We start from the raw sequence: 15,867 nt of genomic DNA on the forward strand, positions 1-15,867 counted from the left end.
CAGGTAAATATTGAACCAGGTGTTAAAACACCATCAGACACCATCCATAAATAGCAGCTGCTGGAAGGAATGTGGAGATCTCATCACCTGGCAACAGCCTGGATTAAGGCTCCCTCATGAGAGCTCGTGAGAGAAGGAGGGAGAGGGAAAATCAAACATCCATGGTGTGTGGCCAGGCCTCCAAGTCTGCACACATCAAACCTTCCTAAAAAATGTAAAAGGGATTACTGAAGGACTGTTAGAAAATAAAAAGACCAGGGAAAGGGATTCTTCTGGAACAGGAAGTGGGAAATGGAGTCCGTCTAGACTCTTCTGCAGTTATGGTCTTCCTGTAAATGTTTAATAATCCAGAAATGTCACATGAAGAACTTTGTACCAACATGGCTCAGCTTTTCATTCTATAAAGTTTGTGCAAGTCACCAACTTAAGACAGAAGAGAAGGAAGCTAGCTAGCACTTGAGTACCAACTGTACTTAAGAACCATGTTCTTTTTTTTTTTTAAAGATTTTATTTATTTATTCATGAGAGACAGGCAGAGACACCGGCAGAGTGAGAAGCAGGATCCATGCAGGGAGCCAGACGCGGGACTCGATCCCAGGACTCCAAGATCACGACCTGGGCCAAAGGCAGGCACTAAACCACTGAGCCACCCAGGGATCCCCAAAAACCATGTTCTGTGTCATATGCTAGGTGATTAGTTTCCATTATCTCACTTTATCCAAAAGTATCACAATTACTCCCAAGTTACAGAGGAGGAAACTGAGGCTCAGAATGATGTTCAAGCTATGTAACTAGTAATTTATCAAGTCATGATTCAACTCAGGGATCTGTTATTCCAAACCTCATACTTTTTCTGCTTTACCAGGCCAACAGTGTCCCAGCTATAGTTATTTTTAATGAAACTTGCCCCATTCCTGCTCACCCACCATGAAGCACATGGTACTCCAACTAAACCTGGCTAGTTTGAACCCAATTAAGTCATGAACCTGTGCCCTAAAGATTTTCACTGATAACACTCAATTCTCTATTTATATTCTTTTTTTCCCCTTTGGTACCCAAAGAGAATATAAAATAGGACTTCTTAAGCTTTGTGTGGATACAGAGATTAGTGCTTAAAAGAGTTACTAAAAGCAAATGGTCCAAATCCTTTAATTTTACAGATTAGGAAACTGAGTCACTTAAGGGTCAACAGTATTTGTTTAAAGTCACACAGTAGTGAGGATCTTAACAGAGTCCAGGCCTATATCTGTTTTAGGATATCATGAGATTCTGAGTCCTATAATGTAAGAGTTATAGAAACAAATAGAATATATGTATATTTCAATCAGACAATGTTATGTTTATTGTTTCCATCTAAAGGGGTGACAAGATAAAGCAAACATGTATAATCACAAGGAAAGCCAAATATTTGGATTTAAATCTTATCTTCACTTGCTTTGTGATCCTGAAAAACATTATTGAATCCCTTGAAACTTTGGTTTCCTTATCTGCAAAATGGAAATATTAATCCCTACCTTAAGGATTTAATGAAAAAACATAGGCAAAATACTTAGCACAGCCTGGCACATAGTAGCCATGCAATAAGAATTCAATTTTTCTCATTTCTTTCAAATTTAATTAAAAAACAAAAAGCAATACCAACACTTTTGCATGACTTATTCACTTACTTTTTTTCATCACACTTAAATCCTAGAATTTGAGTCATACTTGAAAGAAACAAAAGACTCAAAACAATGTTAGATGTCTAAACAAAATATACAATCTGGTCACTACTCTAGCATAAAAATTTATATAAAAACATCCACAGCTACTACATTATTTACTCATGTTGTCATCTGCCCAATAGCACCATGTCTCATATAACTGTTTACTGCCTATGTTCATCACACACTCACAGCACTGAGTTCTCTTGTGATTCAGTCAACACCACTCTTCCTTTGGCATAGGTTGGCCTCATACTCTTCTTACTTTTCTCTTGCAAAAATTTCCACTTAATCCCATACCCTACTGCCCGACTCTGTAAAACAGTATATATAGTCAGGTATAGCTAAAATTAATGTGCATTAATTCAAATATGGCTGTATACCTATGAAACCAACCTGGTACATGGCTAGGACCAGCCTGTTAGTGGGCTCAGTCTGCTACTGGGCTCCAGATAGATTAAAAGTCTAAGCCTGAGGGCAGCTTGGGTGGCTCAGTGGTTTAAGCGCCTGCCTTTGGCCCAGGGCGTGATCCTGGAGTCCCAGGATCGAGTCCCATGCCGGACTCCCTGCATGGAGCCTGCTTCTCCCTCTGCCTGTGTCTCTGTCTCTGTCTCTCTCTCTCATGAATAAATAAATAAATAAAAATCTTTTAAAAAAAAAAAAAAAGTCTAAGCCCGGAGTTCTTTGCTCTTCCATTACCAAATCCTGCTGTCCTAGGTATCTAGGCTGGAAGCCAAGAAATGTACCTCTTTCCACTTCCTACTTTTCTTCAAAATGAATAAGAACATGTCTAATAATAATAATAATAATAATAATAATAATAATAATAATAAAAGGTACTTCAAGACTAAAGTCTTCTCAGGACACATGTTAGGAATTAAGATTTGTTTTTTCATTATATGGATTATGTCTCCAATTTAACAGTGTCTTCTTTAATCAGTATCACTGCATCTGACTCATAAAAAAAGTGTCAGGCCACTCTTTCCTTTCTATGATATTAGTTCAAATCTCTGTGCTGATAATGACAGGTAATTGTCTCCAACTGTGTGTGTTATGTCTGTTGGTTTTAATTGAGTGTATACTGAACAAATATTCATTGTCCCTAAATTAATTCTGCTCTATCTTTTTGACATTTTCAGGAGGGAGAATGAAAACAAGAAAAAAAAAAGAGGAGCAGGAGGAGGAAAGACAGAGGGCAGGAAGAAAGAGAAAGAGAAAAGAAGGAAGGAAGAAGGAAGGAAGGAAGGAAGGAAGGAAGGAAGGAAGGACAGACTTCACATAGATCCACAAAATGCTGGATGTCATAGGAAAGACAGTAAAAACAAAATGGAAAGTATGGCCCCACACTGTGGTCACCCATATATAGGGACATGGTTTCTTCTTTAGCTCTGCATCATCTGTGCCTACCCTTTTGAGGCCATGGGAGTCAGTCCTCAGAAACTCTACGCCAGGGAACTCAGCAATAAGCCATGTCACTGTGAACCCTCTAAACCTATATCATAGTTCTAATTTGGGGGCTTCTTTCTTCTTCCCATGATGAACATCCACTTTTGCCTTCTAACTCTAGAATTTAGATTCACATCACTTCCATGGTTAAATCCTTATCCTTTCTTGATTACCACCCAATGTACCATTTCCTTATAGAACAAAGTTTTTATTATGAACCAAACATCATGAAAATTAACACTTTCATATTTTATTTTAATGCCTACAAAATCCATTCAATACACATGTAATTATAAGAAGGAAACTGAAGAGAGGGATAACTCATCTAGGGTCATGCAGTAGTAAGGAGAGAATGGAATTTGACATTTTTCACTCCAGTACCTACTCCTTTAAACTAATGTCTCCCTTATTACTGCCTTAAAGACACTCATAATCTATCTAGCAGTGTATGGAGACAAGAAAATAAGTAACACTGGTGCATAACAACACATACACATAAACTGTGTTACATTAACTGAGGAAGAAACAATCCATTCTTCCTGGGGTTGGGGGGGACTTGTTTTTATGATAAGTGCAAGATTTTATTTTTATGATGAGTCTAGGAAAAAAAAGAGGAGGAAGAAACCTGAGGATGAGCTTTCAAGAAAAAAGAAATGCACAAATGGCCAGTAGTAGTTTATGGCTAAAATTAAGGTGTTTGGTAGGAATGAGACAACAGAAGCTAAGAGGTTACTGGAAAACTTAATAGAGAAGAATGTGAAATCACACTGATAAGTTAGGACATTGTCCTAGAATGATGTTTTCAGTAAAAATTACCTTTTCCCATAGTTTGGAGAATGAATCAGAACTGAGAGAAACCAGAAGCAGAAAGGCCATAATTACAGTCCAGACTGAGCTGATGGAGCTTGATCCAGGTCTGTATGGCTGGTGGAAGAGAGACAATCTGGAGATAGGATTGAAAGTTCTATACCTAATGGTCAGTCAGGGGTTATGAGACTTAAGAGTAAAGGATGAGTTGAAAATTCTAGTTTAGGTAATAATTCCAGAAAGCTCATTATCCTCAAACTAAGTGATACATCTTGAAGCATTAAAAAGTATAATTAGACCAATAAGAGAAAGTAATAAACCATACAGTACATTTATACAATGTGTAAGATCATTTACAAGTAGTCTAAAATAGTGCTTCTCAAATTTTAATGTGCATACAAATCACAGGCATTTCATTAAAATAGGCATTCTGGTTGAGTGGGCCTGGTTGAGGCTCAAGAACCTGCATTTCTAGCTAGCTTCCAGTGATGTTGATGCTGATGTTGGCCCACAGACCACACTCTGAATAGCAATAGTATAAAATTCAAAAAGGAGATCTTTGAGATGCTTTTAGACAGATGGCTATTATTACAGATGACTAATGTAATAAATCAATAAGGAAAACTGGAAGATTTAAGGCATATGGGGGGGGGCATGTAGGATGCATCTTATTTTTTGCAAGTACTATATGAAGGCGAGCCATGCCTTCAACAAAGTGTCCTGAGTGCTCCTTGCAGAGGCCACAGGAACTCCAGATATCTTGGCAGCTCTCCTGGGAGGTCTTTTCAATGTGTGGGATGGAAAGAATGAGGCTCATGTAACTGCCGAGTTACTTCCATCACAGCCAAGAACATTCACCTTCTATAGAATAAAGGTTTCCCTGGCTTCTTCCTTTGCCAAGACTCAAAGACTCAAACTGGAGATGGAGATGAAAACATTTTGCAGTCAGCTCCTAAAAGAGTGCTGAAAATACACACAAGGGGTCTTTGTCCAAAAGTAAATAATTATTGTTTGTCAAGTATTTACAATAGTGGATGGGACAATACATAAATCCTGTTCTCTCTTTACCAACAGCTGCCTGCCAGATTTTAACTTGCAGGTGTGTTGTTTCTTGTTTCTGTTTTAATCTAGTTTCATAATGAAGGTATTCAACAAAATTACTTTTTAAGAAATGCATTCTAGCTTCCACTCAGTTAATTTACTGCTGTTTCTATAAAATTAAACTCCAAATATCAAAAGGAATTTTAAAAGTCAGCTGAGACTCCAGTGGTTCTACGCTGATATCCAAGTAAGTGATTAACTATCGTCTACTCGAATACTTCCAGTGCTAGACACCTCACCACCATTCAGAGATCTCAGTACACCTGACAGCTCTATTGGAAAATTCTAACTCTCGTTTATTAGTCCTAGTTCTACTTTGTAGAGTCACAAGGAAAAATGTAACCCCTCTTTCAAACAATATTTCTTCAAATGTTGAAGACAACTATCATAGGCCATCAGATCCACAGCTGTCCAGTCAAAAATCCTCAGTTCTTCTGACTATTCCTCATGTAAAATGAATTCAAATCTCTTCTCCATATGAATAACTGTACTCTAAAAGTACTTCAGTTTTACTCTTAAACTTTGGTGTTTCTCAAAGGGAAAACCCCAAATGAGACTCAGAATAGCATAAATTAAAATGTGTCTTTAACATTCTTTATGTTAGTTATTTCTTTCCACCTTAGTGCATCCTAAGATACAAACAATACAGAAACAGAAAGAGACAATGGAAATTGTGAAAGATGGATGTGAGATCTATGATCTGGTTCCAACTCTTACTAGCTATTTGAGCAAGTTGCTTAACCTCTCTAAGCTTAAAATTTAAATTTACAAAATGGCAAAAATTACACTTACAAATTAAAGATAGACATGAGATTTACAAATAAACGCATGCATAGTTTCTAACAATCAATGCCTGGCACATAGTAGACATTCAATAAACTATAATTACTATTAATTTTTATGTTTTGGTGAGGCATGTCAATGATTAATCATTTTATTTTATTTTATTTTATTATTTTATTTTATTTTATTTATTTATTCATGAGAGACACACAGAGAGAGGCAGAGACATGGGCAGAGGGAGAAGCAGACTCTCTGTGGGGAGCCTGATGTAGGACTCGATCCCAGGACCCTGAATCATGACCCGAGACAAAGGCAGACGTTCAACCACTGAGCCACCAAGATGTTCCTCATTGGTTCATCTATATTCCATTTACAATCACCTTAAGATTCTTAAATCCTTTTACATATCACATTTTACTAGAACTATTAAAAAAAAAAAGAACAACTATTTTATTGTGAAACCAGTGACATAAATTTACATTTACCTATTTATCTTTATTTCTTCCCAACATTTATCTATTATTTCAGTTGCTTGAATTCTTTATAGATGGCAATTCTAAAATCAAATATTTTAACTAATATTTTTCTCAACTTTGAACTACATAAAATTATGATCATTAATTGAATGGCATGTCACTGTTTAAAATATTTTTAAAATAAATAAAATATTTTTAAAGAATGCAAGAACTCATTTAAAAAACAACATGGCATTGTTTAAAATGTAAAAAACAAACAAAAACTATACACACACATATGTACACACACACACACAAGGTTGAAGGAAGAGTCCTATACCTCTAGAAATATCCTTCAGATAAACACTGACCCTTTGCATCTAGAGTCTAGGAAACTCTGACATAATGAAATCCAAACATGTATCATATATACACCCACCCACCAAAGAAGGAAATGATTCTACCATGGGTGATTTATTCTTGGTGAACCCACAAGGTCTAATCATAATCATCACTTCCTTTTCTAAATGCTTATAACATCTCTCTTTTCTATTTAAAGATCCTACTTGTTTAGAGCAGCTTTAGGTTCACAACAAAATTAAGAGGAAAGTACAGAGTTTTCTCACATACCTCCTGCCCTCATAGCCTCCCTCATTATCGATATCCCCAACCAGGGTGGTACATTTGTTGCAACTATTGTTTGTAACAACTTATAGTTGACATCCTAATAACTCGAAGTCTTTAGTTTTCCTCAAGATTCACTCTTTCTACAACATCTCTTCCCAATAATCCCTTCTCAATTCTTGCCCATGATTGGAAAAAAAAAAGTCTTTGTCATTAACATGAAACTGGGGAATGATAAGAAAAAAATTACTTCACATAACACTTTCACAGAATGGGTAATTAATATAGGGAAGTATTTTTCAAATATACATTGCAGAGAAAATTATTCTAGGAAGATGCTCCATTTAACAGTTTGGGAATGGCTAAAAACATGACAGTGTCTTGGAGATTTTAAATTAAAAAGGCCTACTAAAGACTCTAAGAACTCTTATAGAAAAAAATTCCCATTTGTTAAAATTGAAAGTTCCTCAATATATTTAGTCACAAAATTATTCTCCTTAGGTCACAAATGGAAACCTCCCTTAAAACTTTTTTTTTTCAAGTCTCTTTTTCAAATCAAAGGTATTGAGGAATAAACATCCCTTATACAATAAAAAATAGGTATTTAAAGTATAAAGTTTGATTAGTTCTGACAAATATATGCATTCATGTGTAAGCACCACTATAATAAAGACAGAATATTTATATCTCCTAAAAAATTTGTCTTGTGTTCCTCTACTCTCAGTCTCTGAAAGTATGACAACTTCAGGCAACTACTGATTAGATTTCCCTTTTCTAGAATTCCATGTAAAGGAAACCAAGATTCAGTCATGATTTTATATGTACTGGTGGATAATTCCTACTTTACTGCTGAGTAGTATTTAGTATTTCATCATACGAATATACCAGAATTCGTTTATCCATTCACCTCTAAATAGACATTTACGTTGTTTGCATTTTAGATTATTAATAAAGCCTCTGCATAATTGTGTATAAGATTTTGTGTAGAGGGGCACCTGGGTAGCTTAGTCCATTGAGTATCTGACTTAGATTCAGATACTGATCTCAGAGTCCTGGAAACAAGCCCCACCTCAGGCTTCACACCCAGCAAGGAGTCTGCTTCTCCTTCTTCCTCTGTACCTACCTGCTGAACTGTGCACTCTCCCTCTGACATAAATAAAGAAAACCTTATTCAAAATGAGTATAGACATATGCTTTCACTTTCTTGAGTAAATAACAGGGAGTAGAATTACTGAGTCATATACTAGGTATGTTTAACTTCAAAGAAATTGTCAATTTTTTTTCCAAACCGGGTTGAACCATAACACACACCTTTACATTTTACATACATGAGTGTTCTAGTTGCTTCATATTTTTACCAAAAATTGGCGTAGACAGTATTTTTCAGTTTTAGAGTTGCATGTTGTTTAATTGTTAATTATTCAGAGTTTTATCACGTATTGTTGTTACTGATTTCTCATTTAATTCATTTTGGTGAGAAAGCAGACTCTATGATTTCAAAAGTTTTAAATTAATTGAGACCCGTTTTACAGACCAGCATATAGTCCATCTCTATCTTACGGACTAGCATATAGTATATTGGTGACCATTTCTCACACAATCACCCAGATTCCATTCTCACTAGGTAGAGTATTCTATAACTACCAAGTCATGTCGGATAATAGTTACAGTCAATATTCATCCTTAGTGTATCTCTATTTTCAATTTATCAGTTTTTGAGAGAGGATTTTGAAATCTTTAAATACAATGTTAGCTTGGGCAGCCTGGGTAGCTCAGCGGTTTAGTGCCACCTTCAGCCCAGGGCCTGATCCTGGGGAGGTGGGATCAAGTCCCACAACGGGCTCCCTACATGGAGTCTGCTTCTCCCTCTGCCTGTGTCTCTGCCTCTCTGCCTCTCTCTCTCTCTGACTTAAATAAATAAATAAATAAATAAATAAATAAACAAACAAACAAATAAATAAATAAATAAAATAGATGCTAGCTTTAACTTATTTCTACTTTCAGCTCTGTCCATTTTTGCATCACATATTTTGAAGCTCTAATATTGGGTTATTGAAATTCGTTAGGTCTGCATGATGATTTAACCTCTTAATCATTATGAAAATTCCTACATTATCATGGGTAATATTCTCTATTTTGGAGAATACTTTGTCTAATACTAATATGGCTATTCCTACTTTCCTTTGATCACTTTTATTTACTTTTAAGCCATGTATGAATTCATATTTAAGTTATTATATATAGATGAGCTTTTTATGCAGTCTGATAATCTCTGCTTTTAAATGTTATGTTTACACAACATATAGTTAATATAATTATCAATATGATTGATTTCAATCTATTATTTTCTATTTATCTCTTCTATTTTTTTCTTTTTTTTTCCTGTTCTGTCTTCTTTTGGATTAAATGAACACTTTTGTGATTCCATTTTATCTCTGCTGTTCATTTATTAGCTATATATGTCTTTTTTTTAGTGGGCATCCCAGAGTTTATATTTACATCCTTAGCTTATCAAATTTATGCCACTTCACATATAATGTTAAAATGTTCACCTCCTTATCTTGCTGTTCTTTGTGTTATATGTTGTCATATATTTTATTTTTGTTCATGTTACAAACCGTACGATATACTGCTGTTTTTGGTAGTAAACAGTGAATTATCTTTTTAAGAAAAAGAAGAATCCCTAATATTTAATATTTCTGTTGCCTTTTTTTTCTATACATCTATGTTTCCATCTGGTATTATTTTTCCATCTGTCTGAAGAACTTCCTTTAGTTTTTTGGCTTTTTTTTTTTTTTTATAGTGCAGTTCTGCCAACAGTGGATTCTCTAAGTCTCAGTGTCTGAATTTTTTTTTATTTTGTCCTCATTTTTGAAATATAATTTCATCAGATATAGATTTCTAGGTTGAAATTGTTTTTCTTTAATAGCTTTAAAAATATCTTTCTATGGTTTTTTGTCTTCCTTTGTTTTGGAAGGGTAGTGTAAAGACATTCTTACCTTTTCTTTTCCTCTACATAAGTTGTCTTTGGGTTTCTGGTGTATATCCTGCTGGGAGTCCATCAAAACTTTTGGATTTGTGTATTTATAGCTTTCAACAAATATGGAAATATCTTCAACTGGTTTTCTCTAATCTTCTTTTATGCACTTTCCTCCCTGAAATTCAATTATATATTGGCAAAGTTAAATGCCTTGGTATTGTCTACCAGATTACTGAGTCTCTTTTAAATTTTTTAATTTTTTCTCTCTATGCTATCTTTCAGATTTGTTGTTGTTGTTGTTGTTACTGACTTCCAGGTTCAGCAATATTTTCTTCTGTAAAGTCTAATCTTTTATTAAGTCCATCCAGTAAAATTTTCATTTCACAGCTCCACAAGACACCATGCATGCTGTGCCTGACTTCTCCCTCCCGAAGCCATGTCTTCTAAATTGTCCCCAGGCAGAAAGCCAAACCAATCACCTCTCTTTTAGGAGTCACAGCTTGCAAAGCCACTTTCTTGTCCAATGGCTGAACATAATTATTTCATGGATTTCACCCAATGTTTCTAATTGTTTACAGTGGAATGTCAAGTCCCATATCAGTTTCTTCTTCATGGCCAACAACAAAAATCTCGTCCTGTGCAATTTTGGGAAATGCTAACCTAGAAAATTTATGTGAATACTTTAGGCCTGTTTTTATATTTCTGAGTCATTACTTTCCAATAATTTATTAAGAGAATGATAATTAATTCATAAGAATTTAAAAATGAGAAGTCTCTAACTAAAATTGGTATTTAATAGCCAGAAGACAAATTGCATGTATATCATTTTAGGAGGAAAAAGCTTAAATTAGGTCAGAATATTTTAAGTACAGTTGATACAGGACGCACAATGAGTAATATCATATTGTGTTTAATTTATTAGAAATTCTTACTTCCATATTAAAGAAATGGCTCTTTCCTAGTTCCCCAATTAAAATACTAAAACATGTATCAAAAGATCATCTAGGGATCCCTGGGTGGCGCAGCAGTTTGGCGCCTGCCTTTGGCCCAGGGCGCGATCCTGGAGACCCGGGATCGAATCCCACATCGGGCTCCCAGGGCATGGAGCCTGCTTCTCCCTCTGCCTGTGTCTCTGCCTCTCTCTCTCTCTCTCTCTCTCTCTCTCTCTCTCTCTCTCTCTGTGACTATCATAAATAAATTTTTAAAAAAATTTTTAAAAAAAAAGATCATCTAATACTAGAACTAGAAGGAAATTATGCATCACCCTTTCCAAACCTCATATTTTACAGCTTTGGAATGTAGAGTCAGAGAAGTTAAATCACTTTTTCACTCACCCAAAGCAACATAGCTTGTAGTTGGAATTGCTGATAATACCTGATCCCTAGTCTCATATGCCACACAGGCTTTATTCCCTCCTACCTCAAAATGTAGTCTTTTATCGACATCTTTTATACACAATTATCTTTTTTACAAAAATCAAGCAACTAAATTACAGTGCAAAGGAAGTGAGAACGAGATATATATTTTATAAACCATTTGTTTCCCCTGTCTACTGTTTAGCACTATACACTATTACATTGAGTTAAAGTCTTAGAAAATAGTTATTATTTGAGTCCGTGAGGAATTTACAAAGAATTACATTCTTTTTATCAAGAATCTTAAGTCCTTATAAAATATCTGATCTCTTCAAGAGGTCCCTTAAGGTTTTATTTTTACAATCTTCCTTAGCAAGCATTTAAGCAAATAATTCATCTAACTGAGTTGTCTACATTCTTGAATTAATCTTCAGCAAGCTTGTGTTAGATTAAATAATGACCTGAGTGATGTTCAAATAATTCAGAATTAGCTAGCATAAAATAAGCCTATAATTCCTTTCACTTATTACTAACACTGTATTACCTCATCTGCTTGAAAAAATGGACATTGAGTTCAAAAGGAGAAGATACCATAGTAAATGTAAGCTAAAAAGTGACTCATAGCTTTTGATCTCCAAAATACTTTCCACTGATTTTACCAATGCTCAGTTTCAGTCATTCCTTCTGGTCCAGCATTAACCAAAAAACCATTGTTAAAATGCATGTTTGTGAAAAAATGCAATAGCTCAAGTTTATTATCAGATGGAAAAAGCAGAGTATCAAGCTCAGAGGAAATGAGTTTGCAAATATGCATTTATACATTTTAGTTGCAGATAATTATTAAGTACCTACTATATGCCACACATTGTACTAGGAAATACATAATGTACAAGCCAGAGTGATGATTAGTAATCTAACTTATTTTGTTCGTTTGTCTGTTTAGTTGTTGCCTGTTTCCTCCACTTACCACCATCAGCAAACACTGAATAGAAATTCAATCAACATTCTGTAAATCTTGCTCATCCTTGTATCCCACTAGATTTGTTCCTGCCATGTAACAGGCACCCCGTCAATATTTGTTGATTGATTAAATGAATGGCACTACCCTGCCCTCATGAGAGTCTGATGTTAGGGAGATGGTTGAGGAAGCTGATAACACAAGACACGGTTCAGTAAGGAAGTAGCTAGAATGTTTTACTTTGATATATCAGTATTTTATGGCTCTGAATTTTCTGGGTTTCATGTAAGTACTAAAGGAGAATAATTTATTTTCATATATTTATCAATTTATATTTTAGTGCTTTTCCCAGATCTCTATTTCATTCTATTCTCACAGTAATAAATACACCAGAACAAACATTAGAATCTCAGAACTAAAGATTAGAAGGGGAAGGAGAAGGAATTAGAGTAATCTGGATTCGACCAGGCCCCAGACAATCTCTTCCCTTACTTTGGGTCCACCTCAAGGGCAGATTCACCAGTGTGTTCCTTCTTTTTTTGAGGGGGGGGCGGGGTGGCAGCAGCTTTATTTGGGAAAAGACACTTGAATTGGCTTTCGGTTGGGGTCATGGACAAGAAGGGGTACCCACGGCAGTAGACTCCCCCTAAGGGTAGGCTGGGGACCGGGGCTGAGCCTTAGGTGGGTCTCTTGCACGCAAGGCCCCTGCACAGCTCCTTCCCCCAAAGGCTTCATGGGGCCACAAGAGCAAGGAGGCTGGGAGGGCCCGCGCTGGCTGTTCACTTGGGCAGGACGTCAGACGACTCAGACACCAGCTTCCCATCACGAGTCTCGATCTTCTTCACAGCCACAGCCTTGGAGGAGCTGCTGCGGCTGAAGGAACCCAGGGCCAAAGCCGGACTGGAAGGGGCTCTGGCCGCGGTTGGGGCCGGGGCTTGTGAGGGCCCGTAGGCCAAGGCCAGGCCCCCGGAGTGGCCGCTGGTCGTCTTCCTGTGGATGCTCGCGTTCTGCATCCCAGACCCGCCCTCCGGCAGCGGGCGGTGGCGGTCCCGACGTCCAGGGCAGCCTGACGCTCAGGAGCTCCCGGGACTGGCGCAGCTGCCGGGCCGTGTCCTGCTTGTCCCGCTGCGGGGCGGCCTCCGGCTCCGGCCCGGCCCGGCCACCTGGCACTGGCGTCCTTGATGGCCAGGTCCCCGCGCGGCTCGGCGTGGGCGATGGCAGGCTGCAGGGCAGCCCTCTGATGTTTGAGGGCCTCGATCCCAGCCTGGAGGCGGCTGATGCTCCGGTTCATCTCGGAAATCTGTCTTCGTGCGGCGGAGGTCATCTCTGTGCTTCCCGGCCAAGGTCTGCAGCTCCTCGTACTTGATCTGGTGCATGGTCTCGGCCTCCGCCCGGCTGCGGTGGGCGATGTCCTCGTACTGGCCTTGACCTCGGTGATGATGCCGTCCAGGTCCAGGGAGCAGCTGTTGCCCGCGGACAGCACCGCGGACGTGTCCGAGGTCTGGGACGGCAGCTCCTGGGTCTCCTCTTCATACAGCTGCCCTAAGGAGTTGATCTCATCCGTCAGCCCTTCCAGGCGGGACTCCAGTTCCATCTGGTGCATGTAAGCTTCATCCACACCCTTCTTGATGAGGACAAATTCATCCTCCATGTCTCCACGCAATTTGATCTCATCCTCGTATTTATTCTTTTTTTTTTTTAATTTTTATTTATTTATGATAGTCACAGAGAGAGAGAGAGAGAGGCAGAGACACAGGCAGAGGGAGAAGCAGGCTCCACGCACCGGGAGCCCGATGTGGGACTCGATCCTGGGTCCCCAGGATCGCGCCCGGGGCCAAAGGCAGGCGCCAAACCGCTGCACCACCCAGGGATCCCCCTTCGTATTTATTCTTGAAGTCCTCCACAAGCCCCTGCAGGTTGCCAAGCTCCACTTCCAGCTTCAGCTTCACCTGCCCCGGGGATGTCCAGCTGCCTCCGGAGGTTGTTGATGTAGCTCTCAAACATGTTGTCTATGTTGCTCCGAGCAATTTTCTGCTGCTGCAGAAGGCCCCACTTGGCCTCCTGGATTTTGTTCTGCTGCTCCAGGTGTCTGACCTTGTCGATGAAGGAGGCAAACTTGTTGAGGCTCTTGATCTGCTCCTTCTCCTGGGTGTGCACCACCTGGATGTTGGGGTCCACCTCCAGCTTCAGGGGGCACAGCAGGCTCTGGTTCACTGAGACGGGCAGGCCCGTCGTAGCCCCCGACCACAATCATGCTGCTGTTCAGGCCACCCCAGAAGCTGCCGCTGCTGCTGCCCACCAGGGAGAAGGCGGAGGAGCTGATGCTCCTGTAGGAGCAGCTGCTGAAGGCCCGGAGGCTGGAGGTGGACACCTTGTAGGACTTTGGGTCACCCTGATGGACATGGTGGAGGCTGGAGTGGAGGCGAGGAGGCCAAACCTGACAGAGGTTCCAGAAGGAGCACGAGGAGCCGCTTCTAGGTGGGCCAGTGTGTTCCTTCTAAAGAAAAAAGAAAATCCAAATTAAAAAGAATTAGTGAATAATATAGATTTTATGGACTATTTCTTGGGAAATAAAAAGTAAAAGTTATACCACACCAAAATATTATTACCATCACTAATTAATACCTCTTTCTTCTCCCGAAATACTTCCTCATTTATCTCCTGAAATCAGAGAGATGAGTATCTTTCTGCCCCTGTTCAATCTCTAAAATATATCCTCTCTATTGCATCAAGTCATTCATTTCTCATGCTCAATTTGCATGTCACACTAAACACGGCAGAGGTCACCAACAAACACCTATGTTCCTTGGTCACACCCTTCAAGGACATCCAAGTCATCTGGCCCACATGAGCACACTTTGAGTTCAGGGACAGGTTCAGTCTGTGTTTATACTTCTTCCTGTAAAGAACCTTTCAAAATAATAGTATGCTTACAGCTAAGGAAACTTAAGCTTGAGAGTATAGATAACTTGGCTAAAATGAGATAGGGAGCAAATAACAGTAGAAATTAAAAACCACATGTACCTATCTCCAAATTTCTGTGCTACTTACTAGTTTCTATATGTTTCATAATAATGGCTACTACTAATTGAACATCTGCCTTTGGGAAGCACTTGTGCTATACATTTCATACACATCATGTAATTTAGTCTTCATTTGAACCTGACTATAAGTAATGTCACTAGCCCCATTTTACAAGTGAGAAATCTAAGGGTGAGCAAAGATAAGGCACTTGCCCAAGGTCACAGAGCAAGAAAGTAGTAGAGGGAAGATACAATCAGATCTATTTGACTCATTTATTTTGTTACATTCCACAATACCACACTGTTGAAAGAGAACATAGTGATGCCTCAGTTCAACATTCTACATCAATATAGTAAGTCCCTTTGCATGCATTAATGAAAGATAATTTTCTACGTAGATCTTTACAGTGAAAAGGTGTTCACTACTCCATAAGGACCATTTCTAAGGTAGATATAATTTGCAATAAGAAATGTATTTGTTTTGAAACAAAGGTTGCCCTTATTTAATTATGGATTCTATTGTTCTGTCTAAAGACAGATAAATAATTTTCTCTAGCTCTCTTCCACAGCATAGCTCTTCCAGTGCTCCATTCATTTTCAACCATTTAGAGTATACTTACCATATGCTATAC

General features: G+C 38.3%; 1 pseudogene; it reads right to left on the reverse strand.

Moving 5' to 3' along the window:
- Window positions 1-12,991: 12,991 nt before the first annotated feature.
- Window positions 12,992-14,685, reverse strand: LOC121476491 (annotated as a pseudogene).
- Window positions 14,686-15,867: the final 1,182 nt, after the last annotated feature.

The sequence above is a fragment of the Vulpes lagopus genome, chromosome 15 (genome assembly GCF_018345385.1).
Source record: "Vulpes lagopus strain Blue_001 chromosome 15, ASM1834538v1, whole genome shotgun sequence".
NCBI lineage: Eukaryota > Metazoa > Chordata > Mammalia > Carnivora > Canidae > Vulpes > Vulpes lagopus.